Source organism: Suricata suricatta, chromosome 4 (genome assembly GCF_006229205.1).
Source record: "Suricata suricatta isolate VVHF042 chromosome 4, meerkat_22Aug2017_6uvM2_HiC, whole genome shotgun sequence".
Lineage (NCBI taxonomy): Eukaryota > Metazoa > Chordata > Mammalia > Carnivora > Herpestidae > Suricata > Suricata suricatta.
In genome coordinates, this window is record NC_043703.1 from 103,080,184 (window position 1) to 103,094,020 (window position 13,837).

Sequence of the window (13,837 nt, forward strand, 5' to 3'; positions counted from 1 at the left end):
GTATACGTGGTGGAAGAGGGGAATAGCAAGGCCAGGACTCTCAGATGAAGAAATGCCAAGTAAGAATGACAGTAACTATCTGTTATTAAATAGAGCTCGAACAACCCCATAATCTAGATCCTTAATCTAGATGGGAAATGTCTGAATACTGTACCTGGACTCACCAGCCATTTTTAGAATTCAGAGCAGGGGAAATTGTTTTTTATCTTGAAACTTCTATTGATCCTGATTCAGTGCTTTGTACACCAGAGCTCCCAGAAAGAGGTGACACTTAGGAGCCGCAAGTAATAGTATCATTTCCTGGTCTTGTCCATAGTTCCTATTTACTATGACTCTATATCAAGAGTTAGATATATAAAGATATATAGATGTAAATCTATAAGGGGAAGCCATTTTTTCCAAAGAGTCATTCAGTACAATAGTTTCTGGTTTTTTTAAAATTCTTGACAGTTATATTAAAACACTTAGCATGATCTCTCTTGAAAAATACTTGTAGACCTTCTGGAAGATGAGATATCTAATTGCAGTTTAGTCATCCAGTAATTCCAAAAGAGTCAGCTTAGAAATCTATTCAAAAATTTCCTTAAAATCCTAAAGAGCTCTATGAAAACTGATTAGCTATTTTCTATTCCCATTACAAACCTCCAGGCATGAAGTGACCACCAGAATTTGCATCTCCAATTTTCTTCCACAATATATCTGGCCCACTTCCACCATTCTCTGTCTTAGGCCATTTTTCTCACAGTTGCCATTGGGCTTAAGCTCTCGGAGGTCTCTGATTTTCCACTCTAACATTGTTTAGATAGGACAGTTTTTTGCTTTGTATCAATTCAAGTAGAAACTGACTTTTGCAAAAGGAACTTTTGTAAAATTTAAGAGGAAAGGTGTGGTTTTTTTTTTTTTAACATTTTATATTCATTTGTGAGAGACAGACAGAGTGCTAGCTGGGAAGAGGCAGAGAGAGAGGGAAACACAGAATCCAAAGTAGGCTCCAGGCTCTGAGCTGCCAGCATAGAGCCTGATGTAGGGCTTGAACTCGTGAACCATGAGATCATAATGTGAGCTTAAGTTGGATGCTTAACTGACTGAACCATCCAGGCACTCTAGGAGGAGAGTGTTTTACATTGACCAAATGTAGATTTGATTAAAAGCAAGTAGTATGTCTGGCAGAGTTTGTGAGATCTTGCCCTACTTTCTTGTCTTTCGCATTCTTTTCTCATGACTAGATTAAATTATTTGGATTGCTAGCGTAAGGCAGACATAGGCTGTTCCCTTATTATATTGAGGTTCTTATACATTTTTATTTGTTTGTTGATTTTGTATCAGAATGACCACTTTGGTTATGGGCTCTGTTGAGCTCTTGGTCTACAGTTGCCTTTAACTGTTGACTGTTCTCTTTTACAGTCATCTGACTTTTCCTTGAGTACCTGGAAGAAGGTCCATCCTTATCTGGTCCCCAACATTGCTTTTTGAGTGCTGACAGAAGCATCCCAGGCAGCACTTAAGATGGTTGTTCTAGAGTCATTGGTCTGGTCTCCTAGTACATACACGTAAATGATCAAACCTTCAGGTGATTCTAGTATTGAGAGTCACCCCCAGCTTACAGATCATCCCGGTAGGAATAAGCCATCCTCTCTGTGCCCTTTCCAAGCTCCTGACACACAGAAAGTATGAGCATAATAACATAGATGTGGTTTTATGCTACTAGGTTTGGAGTGTTTGTCCAAATGGTGACTCCAAATGGTGACTAAAACAACTGGGGATATAAATTTTGGAGTTCGTAACCCATGTATTGCATCTAAAGCCTTGGATTGAAAAAAGATCAATGTCTGTGCCCTGGGTAGAGACTGAACAGAGACAAACTGACCAAAGTAGATTAGAAGGAACAGTTAGTGGAGTAAAAGAGTGCCAGGAGAGTATGGTGTCATGAAAGTCCAAGGAAGAGAATTAGGATTGGAAGTGATGCATGTTTTGGTAATGAGACCAAGAATATGATTGTTAAGTTTCCTCCCTTCCCTCAGAGCAACTGGCTTCAGCTTATTGGCTTCAGTAACTGACTTCAGTAGGAGTAGAGAGAAAAAAAATCATTGAAGTTTAGAGGTCAAATAAAGAAAACAAAATAAATTTTGAAATATTTGAAATAATTACTTTAATTCAAATCATTAAGGCTCACCACCAGTATCTTTCGTCTAGCTATAACTTCCATAATTAATGTGCAATCTAAGTGATAGCCAGGTGCTTCCAAATTTTTCAAGATCTAGAAAAAATGAACTCAAGTCCCTTTCCTAAAATTTCTATAGGTTTTTTTTTTTCCCATAAAAACACTTTGTGTTACATTCTCATGGCCACCTTGGACTGCTGCTTTTTCATGTGCCATCTCTGATTTGAGTCACACATGCTCAGATATGGAGCATGGACTCTTTAATTTACACACTCATTCATACACATTGAAAAAAATGGGAGGAAGATTGAAAAGGAGCTAAGATCACAGCAACCCAAACAACTGAGTGGAACAGTAGACATCAGTCCCAATTAGTCCTTCATCTATCCTACAACCAAGATCTCAACAATGACCTATTACCCCACCCAGCATCCAGTTTCAAACTATGTCTCTGGGTGATCTCTCTTCCACCTATGTCTTGTTTCCTTTTCTTTACTTTCTGAGAAACTCTAAGAATTCCACATCATTTCTCAATTCTACAGAACAATTTTCCCTTTTAGATATTTAGCAAATGAAATTCCCTTTCATATAGTATGTGTTTTGGTTATGAATAGATGGAAACCCTGCTTTTACTTTTGCCTCATTTTTAATACCCCCCCCCAGGTTTTTAGTTACTTTACTTAGAAAGTTTTTCTGGTGTATGTTCTGACTTCTGCATATTTGAAAATATTGCTATTTTTGCCTTTACGCATAAGGATAACTTGACTGTTTTAGCATTCTGAAGTCACAGTCATTTTATTTACAACTCTGTGGTTGACAGTCCTTTCCTTTTTCCACTTAGTGTCACAGAGAAAAATCTTTGAGGCGGATCTCATCTTACAAGTAAGTAGATTTTTGCTCTGATAAATTTTGAATGTTTTCTCTCATCATTGAAGTTTATTATCTATTATTTCTTTTGAAATTTAGAAGAATGTTATAAGTTTATCTTCTACATAACTAATTTTGCTTTCTTAGATATAACAAATTTGGTTACTTTCATCTTTGGTTTATAATTTAGTATTATGTTATTTGTTTCTCTCTCTCGGTAAAAGAGAAATTTTTTTTTCTAGAATGTTCTGTGGTAGTCAGAATACTGACCCCCATCCTCCCAAATTTTCACACTCTAGTCTCTGGAAACTGTTACATTATGTGGCAAAAGGTACTTTGCGGATATGATTATATTAAGGATTTTGAGGTAAGAAGATCATCCTGGATTATCTGGGTGAGCTCAGTTTAATCAAAAAGATCCTTCTAGGGACACCTGGGTGGCTAAGTTGGTTGAGTGTTTGACTTTGGCTTAGGTCGTGATCTCACAGGTCGTGACTTCAAGCCACCCATCAGCTCTCTGCTACTAGCACAGAGACTGCTTTGGATCATCTGTCTTCTTCTCTCTGTCCCTCCCCACTGGTTCTCCTCTCTCTCTCTCTTTCTCAAAGTAACTTAAAATAACTTGAAACATTATTTTTAAAAGAGGATCCTTCTAAAAGGAAACAGAAAGGTCAGAGTCAGAGAGAAATATTGGCAGATGTTATTATACTGCTGGTTTTAAACATGGACCATGGGCCACAGGACAAGGGATTGCAGGCAGCCTGTAGAAGCTATGAAAGTCAAGGAAATGGATTTTTCCCCTAAAGCCTCTAGAAGGGAGACCTACTGACCCCTTGATTTTAGACCTTCTAACCTCAATCCTGGTAAGATAATACGTTTTATTACTGAAATCATAATTTTGTGGCAATTTGTTAAACAGTAAATAAAAATTAATACATATTATCTTTAGTTTCATAAGTAAAAATCTCTTCTTTGATTGTATTGTACTTACGTATTATACTTATAAAAATTTAGAATGGTTTTCTGTTTATTATAATAATTTTATTTTTAAAAGAAGGTAGTTTTGATTTTTCAAAGAAGGAATGGAGTCTAAATGATAGAATCTTTCCTTAATTATGGTATTTTTTCTCAGTTTGGTCATCTACAGAGGGCTATCTATGTTTTCCTCATCTTGTTTTATGGACAAATAGAAATGGATATAGTTTCTGTTAACCTGATTTGATTTTCTATTAGTATCTTTCCTGTCAAGATCTAGTGATAAACAGAAAAATTACAATGTAATAGTGTAGCTCTGATGTCTTCCCAAATCTCAAGGTTTCTCGAAAAATTCTTCCCTCTGTCATACAAATAAAGTAATTTAAGCTTTGATCCAGGGTAAGTGCAGATCATGTAACCAAATAACTTCTGAGGATAGGTAAGTGCTTACATATTTTAATAATCGCTTGCATCTATCACTATGGATCATTTAGAGAATAAGTAGCTACTGTGATCTTAAAATGTAGACAGGATCCTGTCATTCCCTTGTCTAAATTCTCTGCAGCTCATTTCACTCAGGAAAAGACAGAAATCTTTAGTCTCACAAACTGTAGCATTATTTGATCTCCAGGATCATCCACTGCTATTGTCTTGCACAGGTGTCCTATTGGGGCCTTAAACACACCAAGTTCCTTCCTATCTCAGGGCTTTACAGAAATCCTTTTCTCCACAAATCCTTTTCTCTCTTCTAACTCCTAATGACCTTTACTCCTCAAGCCTCATTTTTAAGTTGGTTTGTTCAGAGAGCGTGAGCAGGGGAGGAGCAGAAAGAAAGGAGAGAGAGGAATCCTGAGCAGGCTCTGCGCTGTCAACCCAGAACCCTGTGCGTGGCTCCATCTCACAAACCATGAGATCATGACCTGAGCCAAAATCAAGAGTTGGATGTTTAACCAACTGAGCTACTCAGGCACCTCACTCAGGTCTCCTTTTAAGTGCCATTCCCTGAGAGGTTTCCCATGACCCTAATTGCCAGTTGGAATGAGTTCCTCCTGTTACACCTTCTAGCAGAACCCTGTACATTTTCTCAGTCATTATTTAATACCTGTTCCCTCCAAAAGGCTTTGACTTAAAAATTTTTTTTTAATGTTTGTTTATTTTTGAGAGAGAGAAAGTGAGAGAGAGAGAGCAAAAGAGCAAGAGTGAGAGCACAAGCAGGGGAGGGTAGCGAGAGAGAAGGACACAGGATCTGTCAGCACATGAGCTTTAACCCATGAGCTGTGAGATCATGAGCTGAGCTGAGGTTGGATGCTTAACCAACAGAACCACCAAGGCGCCCGGCTACGACTTTAAAGAAGACAGCAAGTCTGCCTTTTAGTACAATCTGTCTCCAGAGCCAAGCTCAAGTAATATTCTAGTAAGTGAATGAATCTGCATTGCTGTTTTTGGCTTCTCCATGGGGATTTTTGCCCATTTCATTTCACCCTCTGTTTTAGTCCATGAATTTGTCTTAGTCTTAGAGCATGAACACTACCTCCCATCTTTGTTTTTCACTCCACAAGTCAGTGCTAAAGGAAAGCTGACACCAGGTTGCAGGTTTTCTGGGTTGAATAAATAAACTTCATTTATTTATTCAAAATATTTATTGATCAGTTATACACCAAGCACTATTATAATAAATGTTTGGCGGTTCTTTCTTGGGGTGGGGAGCAAGTTGTGATGTTGCTGGCTCACCGCTTCGTGAGGCCTTGCAGTATCAGTGATATGGTCAAAATATTATGGTCCACACAGGAGAGGTTGTGCTCCTGATGCATCCTGCAATGCATGGATTTCACTCTTAAGCCTAATGCCGTCACATTTCAGAGGATGGTGGTATTAATCGGTCAGTGTTTTGTCTATTGCTCTGTGGTACCTGGCTCCTTTGAAAGAGGGTGTTTGACATAGATACTCCATCCTGTCCTTCAATATAATTCCACCTGCCTAACTTTTTTTTTAATGTCTATTTATTTTTGAGAGAGAAAGAGAGAGAGAACACAAATGGAGGAGGGACAGAGAGAGAGGAGACAGAGGATCCCAAGCAGCCTCCACACTGTCAGCACAGAGCCCTACACAGGGCTGGATCTCATGAACTGTGATATCTTGACCTGAGCCAAAATCCAGAGTAGGAGGTGTAACCAAACTGAGTCACCCAGGTGCCCCTCCACCTGTATAACTTTTAACAGAAATGCCTCCAAGTTTCTTGCATGTGGCCGGTATTCATTTTTACTTTCCAGGGCTAATGTGGAATTGTTTTCCTCTTTCCCCTCTAAAAATATATCAGGTATTACAATCAAAATTTGAGAGCAGAGAGATAAAAGTCTGCTCTTGTTATTATCGTGCCCAGAAGCTTCCAATACTTTCTTCACCAGACTATGGTCTCCATAAAGCCTCTCATCTGCTGTCTATTTATCAGTTTATTTTTGTTATGCGTAGGAACTGCATTCCAGGAAATTATTATGTGTATTAAAAACTCAAGAGTATCCATATAGCGTGAAATATCCTGTAATAGATTGTCCAGATAGCTTCAGAGGAAGCTTTCATGACGCTAGTAATATTTGCATTTCATAGTTGATTGAGTACCCTTGTGAAATGAACGAGCACTGTCATGAGTACTTCACTCTGTTGATTCACTCCAATATATTGGGATTTGAATGTTCATCACCCCTATCAAATCAATTCAGCATTACTAACTTCACTTCTAGGGAATCAGATTTCTGTGGCCTTCTTCTCCATTACTTGACAGAAGAGAAGAGAGAAAGCTCCACGAGGTATAAAAGAGTACTAGAATTCCTCCATTTTATAAGTGCATTCAAGAAGCATCAGATGAAACCCAGCCACATATGTGTGAAAATATGAAACACTAAGGTATTGATAACAGGTGTAAAATGAGAGTACTGTGTAAAAAACACTATCCTAAAAATAGATCTGTCCTTTTGAACTGAATCATTGGAGAATGATCTTGGAAAGAAGAATCCCCCGCAGGAGTTATGGCTGTTATCCATTAGAATGACTTCATAGGAGTGGCTTACAAATATCCTCTTAAACATCCTTGAATCTTTCTCCTCTGTGCCAGAGACAGCTAAATAAAGCACGGTCTTTCCAGAACTGAGACCAACACGGTATATCATTAATGTGTTCCAATTGCCTTCTGAAGTGGTTCCAATTATGATTTTTTTCTCACCTGATACAGATTGTAAACAAAAAGTAGAGAATAAGTAACATCACATTTCATTTTCCTTCAAGAAAAAGGAGTGTATTCAATATAATATATATTATTTTGGACCCTTCAAATTGAAAAAGAGAATATATATCCTCTTAAAATGTGAAGTGCCTACATTCTACTGGGTACCTAATTATCTTCCCTTAGAAAAAATTTTAAAAACAGATGTGATAAGGCATGTGAAAATATATATGAAATACATGAAAATATCTAAGACAATGGAAGAAACGAACTATTATAAAATTACTATAATCAAAAGAATATGATATGTGCTGAGGAATAGACCTTTCCCAGACACACCTCTCTATACTCTGGGCAGCTAACATAATAAGCATTTAGTGTTAGCCTCCTGCTTGAGTTGCCAATGATTCTCCATTGTCTATAGCAGTGCTGCCCAGCAGAACTTTCTTTTTTTTTTAATTTTTTAAATATTTATTTATTTTTGAGAGAGAGGAAGAGATATTGATACTGAGCATGATTGGGGGAGGGGCGGAGAGAGAGGGAGACACAGAATCTGAGGCAGACTCCAGTCTCTGAGCTGTCAGCATAGAGCCCGTTGTAAGGTTCGAACTCACTAACCTTGAGATCATGACCTGGGCCAATATCAGGTACTTAACCAACTGATCCACTGAAGTGCTACCCTCCTCCCTGGCAGAACTTTCAATGACAATGGAAACATTTTATAACTTGTTCTGTCCAGTCAGGTCACCACTAGCTGCTACCTGTGGCCACTGGGCGCTTGAAACATGGCTCATGAAACTAAGGTCCTGAGTTTTTAATTGTGTTTAATTTCAATTAATTGAAAAGTAAATGGTCACAAATGATTGTGGCTACAACTCTATAAATTCATATCCAAACTTTTTATCAAGCATTTAAAATCCTCCTTAATTTTATCTCATCCTGAATTCAAAACCTATAGAGCCTAAAAATAAAACCTTAAAGACGATGGTGCTGCAAGTGTGTGAAAGGCAAACCTAAGAGCATCACAGGTGGGAAAACTGTCCTCATCTCTCGGCTGAATACATCATCAACTCTATTCTTATTGAAAGCACAGCTTCTGCCTGAAAACCAGTCAGCCAGTTGCCCTTCCTCCTTTTCCAGCTCATGTTTTTGATCATTGCAGGCATGTTAGTTGGAAAGAAAGAAGATGTAAAGTGTGAATATACTCTTCTGATTAATTAACCTTTTATGAGGCTCGCATTAGACGAATGGACAGGGTAGGACTAACGTCATTTTGGCTAGCCATACTAGGTTCTACCACATTCAGTTGTTTGAGAGATAATTTGATACATATTTACATCCAATTCTTTGGCAGTAGGGCTCTGCTAATATCTCTGGACAAGATTTTTATGAAGCCTGTGGACATACTGATGGATGACATTTTAAATTAATTTTTTCTATCCTTGTTTTCATTTATATGGATAAACAAGAATTGTGATTTGGGTCAAAAAATTCATACCTATTAATGGTCTTATATGTAAGGACTACAAAGGACAGAGATATTTGGTCTGATTGTATATTTGAGAGCTTTGAAATTCCATTTATCTGAATACTATCATTTTCAAAATTTCTATGTCAGCAACTGCTTAGCTCTCCAGGGACTGTGCCTTTCTGAGTGCCAATGACCTCCCGGTTTTTACAAAACAAAAACTAGTTCTTCTCTGGCAGGCAAAATGTTTCCAGTGAAGTGATCTCCTCTTCTCACATTAAATAACAAAGATTGGATTTTTCTAAATGTTTTGTCTATGCAACATCTTTAACACTTTAATTGATTTGAAATGATCTTGGCCTTGTAAAGCATGCTCCCTGAATGGCTAGGTTTTTCTTTTTTCTGTGAACCAGTAGAAGCATTTCACAGCACCTGGTTCTTTGAAAAGCAGAACCCAAGCCACACCTACAATGTTGGCACACTGCCAAGAAAGCCCTTGTGTGTGTGTGTGTGTGTGTGTGTGTGTGCGCGTGTGTGCGCGTGTGCACGCGCGCACGCATGTGTGTTGAATCACTCATAGTCTGTAAGATCTATCAAAATAGCCTTCTTTGAAAATCTTGTTTTCTCTATTTTTTCTTCTTCTGATGACTCATACTTTGTGCTTCATGTCTAGATTCACTTTTCTTTCTTGTTTCTCATCATGTTCATTCAGAAGACGCTCTTTCACTAGTTCCAAAATGTGTATTTCTATATTCTGTCAGTTTTCATCTTGAAACATACACACAGCAATATGCTCTGAATCATAAAATTCTGCATTAAAACCCAACACTTAAGAAAACCTCACATATTCTCAATACAGGTTTACCTGTACTTCTGTTCTCATTTTTATTTACCACAAATTTATCAACATTTTAAATTCATTGCCACTTGAAACTGTTTCATCTGTTAGGAAGATTTTGGCTGCAAGAAACATAAAAGCCAATGCTATGAGGCTTGAACAATATGGCCACTTAACACTTCATGGAGGAATATGGGAAGTATGGTGGCTTCAAGGTTAGTTGAATGAGTGATTCAAGGAAGGTCTCAAATATTCAGGTTCTTCTCATCTTTCTCCTCAGCCATTCTTTTCTTGTAAGTCAGTTTTATTGAGGCATAATTTACATATAATAAAATTCATAAATCTTACATGTACAGTTAGATGAGTTTTGACAAATGTATACTCATGTAATCACTACTACAACCAAGAAATTAAACCTATCATTCCAGAAAGTTCCACTAGCCCCTTTGCAATCAATCCACGCCTTCAAACTAAACCCTGGGAATTTCAATGGAATTATACAATATGTACTCTTTTGTTCTTCTTTTCTTTATAAGCACCAAGCTTTTGAGATCCATCCAGGTTGTTGCTTAAATCAGTAGTTTGTTCCTCTTTATTGCTGACTGATATTCCGATGTGTAAAAGATATATTCCACAATCTGTAGACGTATCACACAATCATCTCCATTTACTACTTGATGGGAATTCAAGCTGTTTTCAGTTTTTGGATTTTATGTAAGAAGCTCTGTAAACATCTACATAAAAGTCTTCGTGTACATATAGGTTGACATTCATTCCTCTTGGGTAAATAACCAGGAATATGCATGCTGGATCATATGCTACTTATACATTTAATATTATAAGAAACTGACAAACTGTTTTCTGAAGTGGCTGTACCACTGGATTCCCACCAGCAAAGAAAGAGAGTTCCTGTTACTCCACATACCTACGCAAAACTTGGTATCTTAACAGGGCTTTTTGAAGAGAAAATTTTTTAATTTTGATGAAGTTAATTTATCAAGTTCTTTTTTAGCCTTTCAGTTTTTTGGGATATATTCTAATTACACAAACTCAAAGATCACAAAGATTTATGGAATCTGAGATCATAAGAAATTTGTCTTAGGCTTTCTTCCAAAAGTTTTATAGTTTTAGTTCCTGCATTTAGATTTAGGTCTATGATCAATTTCAAGTCAAGTTTTATATGAGGGGTGAGTTAAGGGTTCAATTTCTTTTCTTTCTTTTATTCTTCCTTCCTTTCTTTCTTTCTTTCTTTCTTTTTTTTCTCTTTTTTTTTTTTTTTGGATACATGAGTAAGTATTCTAACCTCATTTGTTGAATTTTCTGCTGTTTCTGGTGTTAGATTTATACCTTTACCCTCATGTTGCATTGGCACAAGATGACTGCAGAAATTCTAGGCATCACATCCAGAATGATATTCAGAGAGCATCTCTTTATAGAAGTGCCCAGAAAACTTTTCTTTGCATCTGTCTATACTTCATACATACATATTGTTTAAACCAATCACTGGGAAGGTGAATGGTAACATCATGATTCATTTATTCATTTAACAAGAGAATAGTGTGTTTTGCATTTGCATTTTAGGGACTGGGAATATAGTAGTGACTCAAACAGTCAAAAATGTTGCCTGTTCTCATGGAGCATAAAATTTACCAAGGAAGACTATTTGTTTATTTTCAAAATAAATGAGTTATCTGTATAATATGTTGTTGTACAGTACTAAGTCCTAGGAGGAAAAAAGGAAAATGGGCTATGAAGTATCATGGGTAAGTTGAAATTTGAGATAGGGAGGTTTAAAAAAGGTCTCCCTGAGTTGACTTTTGAGTAAAGACCTGAATAAATTGTTAGAGTAGGCCATCTAGAACCAGATGGAAGAGTGGTCCAGGCAAAAGAGAAAGTGCAAAGGTCCTGAGAAGGCCAAGGAGGCCAGTGGTTGGAGGGAGTAGTAGGAAGGGGGGGAGGTTCAGAACATGTAGATCATTGCAGACAAGTCATCCTCAACCAGGGCCAATTCTGACAACATTTATAAAATTTGGTTGATATTTTTGGTCACCATGACTTGGTGGGGAGGAACTGCTAGGGAGGCCAGGGATGCTGCTAAGTATCCTACAGTGCTACATTTCCTAACTATCTACAGGAGATAGACCCTCTCTCAGCAAGGAATTATCTGGCCCAAATGTCAATAGTGCCAAGGTTGAAATAAGGTCATAGTAAGGATTGGCTTTTCCTCAATGACATAGAATGAAACTATAGTGTTTTTACCAAAGAATGATCTAATTTAAATTCTTAAAAAGATCATTTAGTTGTTTGTCGTAAATAGACTGAAGGGGTCGAAGGGTAGAAAATAGGAGGGTGCCACAATTACTCACGAAAGACATGCTGGTTTGGACCAGGGTGGTGGCAGTGGGGGTGGTGAGAGGTGATGGATTCTGCATATGTTCTGAAGGTTGAGCTGACAGGATTTGCCAACTACTATAGACTAAATGTTTGTGTCCCCCTAAAATTCACATGTTGAAACCTAATCCCCAATATGATGGTATTAGGAGATGCAGCCTTTGGGAGGTCATTAGGTCATAACCTCCCCAGCCTTCAGAAATGTGAGAAATAAATTCCTGTTGTTTATGAGCCACCCAGTGTATGGTATTTTGTTATAGTGGCCTAAACAGACAAAGAAACAAATACACTTGACATATAGGTGTGAAGAGAAGAGCCATGTGTCACGTTTCAGGAGTAATTGGTTGTGGCTGTGCTGGCCCTGCATTTTCCCAAAGAAATTAACCTGAACATATTTGGAATGGGAGAAAGAATGCCCATATGGACATTTGGATAGTCAACCAAGAGCATCTGTTACATATATACCTTATGGAAATAAGAATGAACACTTGGATTAATGAATGACTACCTTAAAGGATGTAATGATTCTACATATAGACTACTGAATTTCCTTAAAAAGCCTTTTTTATCCACTGCACCAAGTGCTTCTTAAGAAATGTTTTCTCATGCCATCTTTCATTTGGTGACAGATGTAGGAAGTCCTAAAACCTTATTCCATCAAAGTCATTCAAGGACTTTGGTTTTTCTTTGCATTCCAAGTAATTACTGATTTCCTAAATAAGATGTTGATATATTGTTTAATAATCACTTTTGGAGCATTTCTTTTGTCTACTCTAAAATATTAGAAGCTCACTATCAGTCATTATTATGTATTAGAAAAGCACTTAATACATTTCTCTCATTAATTATCATAATAATCTTATAATTAATAACATGCTGAAAATCCTCTCTTTGACCACACTCTGCTCAAGCTCTCCAGAACTCTTTATCAGCTGGGCATGGCTTTGGACTTCCATGTTCTGTCTACATTGTCCAATTTTTGTGAGAACCCGGCTAAGTCGGTTTAGGCCAAATCCCCATCTCCCACAATGGAATACCGTCCGTGTCTAATGGGGTTCCTCATCCTTCACCATCCCCCAGATCAGTTCTGATCACCCAGGCCTGTCTGTTTTCAGCAAGAATCCTGTTAGCTCAGTTTTATCCCTGATGTTTTTCCTTAATAATTGTCCATCCACTGAACCCTCCTCACCCCTTGACTATAAATTCTCACTTTTCTTTGTCGGCTTTGACATTGAACACACCTCTTACTCCTATTGCAATAGTTTGGAATACGGCTTTATTATTTTAACAAATGTCATTATAAATTTTTAACACGCAATAGAACCTAAATAGCCACAATTATTTCCAGTTTACCTACAAAGAAAAAAAGAAGAAAAGAAAGTTCGATAAAGTCTATCCAGCCCCTAAATAGGTCTTGAGCCAGTATGCCTCTGTGAACTGAAACGCTGTCATAGGCCTTGTGACTCACAGCACGCTTCTAGCTCCAGAGGGCCTGGCTAGTGTGACCAGTTACGGGGTAAGACCTCCTTAAGACTCGCCGACTCATTTCGAAGCTCTAGGTACAGAGATCGTGGTCCGCAAAATCTAAAATGCCTCCTGCACAAATGCACCAATGGGATCTGATGGCTCATCCCCCAGACTGGCGGGCCAGGGTGTGGCAGGAACACAGTCCCCTTTCCCGATTTAGACTCGCCGCTTGCTCTTCCCCTGGTCTTCTGGGGAGCGAGGGCAGGCCGCCGGCACCAAAGCGCGGGCTGCGGGCGTCGGAGGCTTCGCGGGCCCCAGGCCTGCTTCCGGTCAGGAGCTACAAGGCGCCGGGCTCCCCGCGCAGCCGGCCTGGGAGCGGAACGTTAGCCTGGGCCCTTCCGAGGGCCGGGTCGGGCCGGGCCCGCCTCCCCGCGGGATTGGAGGCCCGCGGCC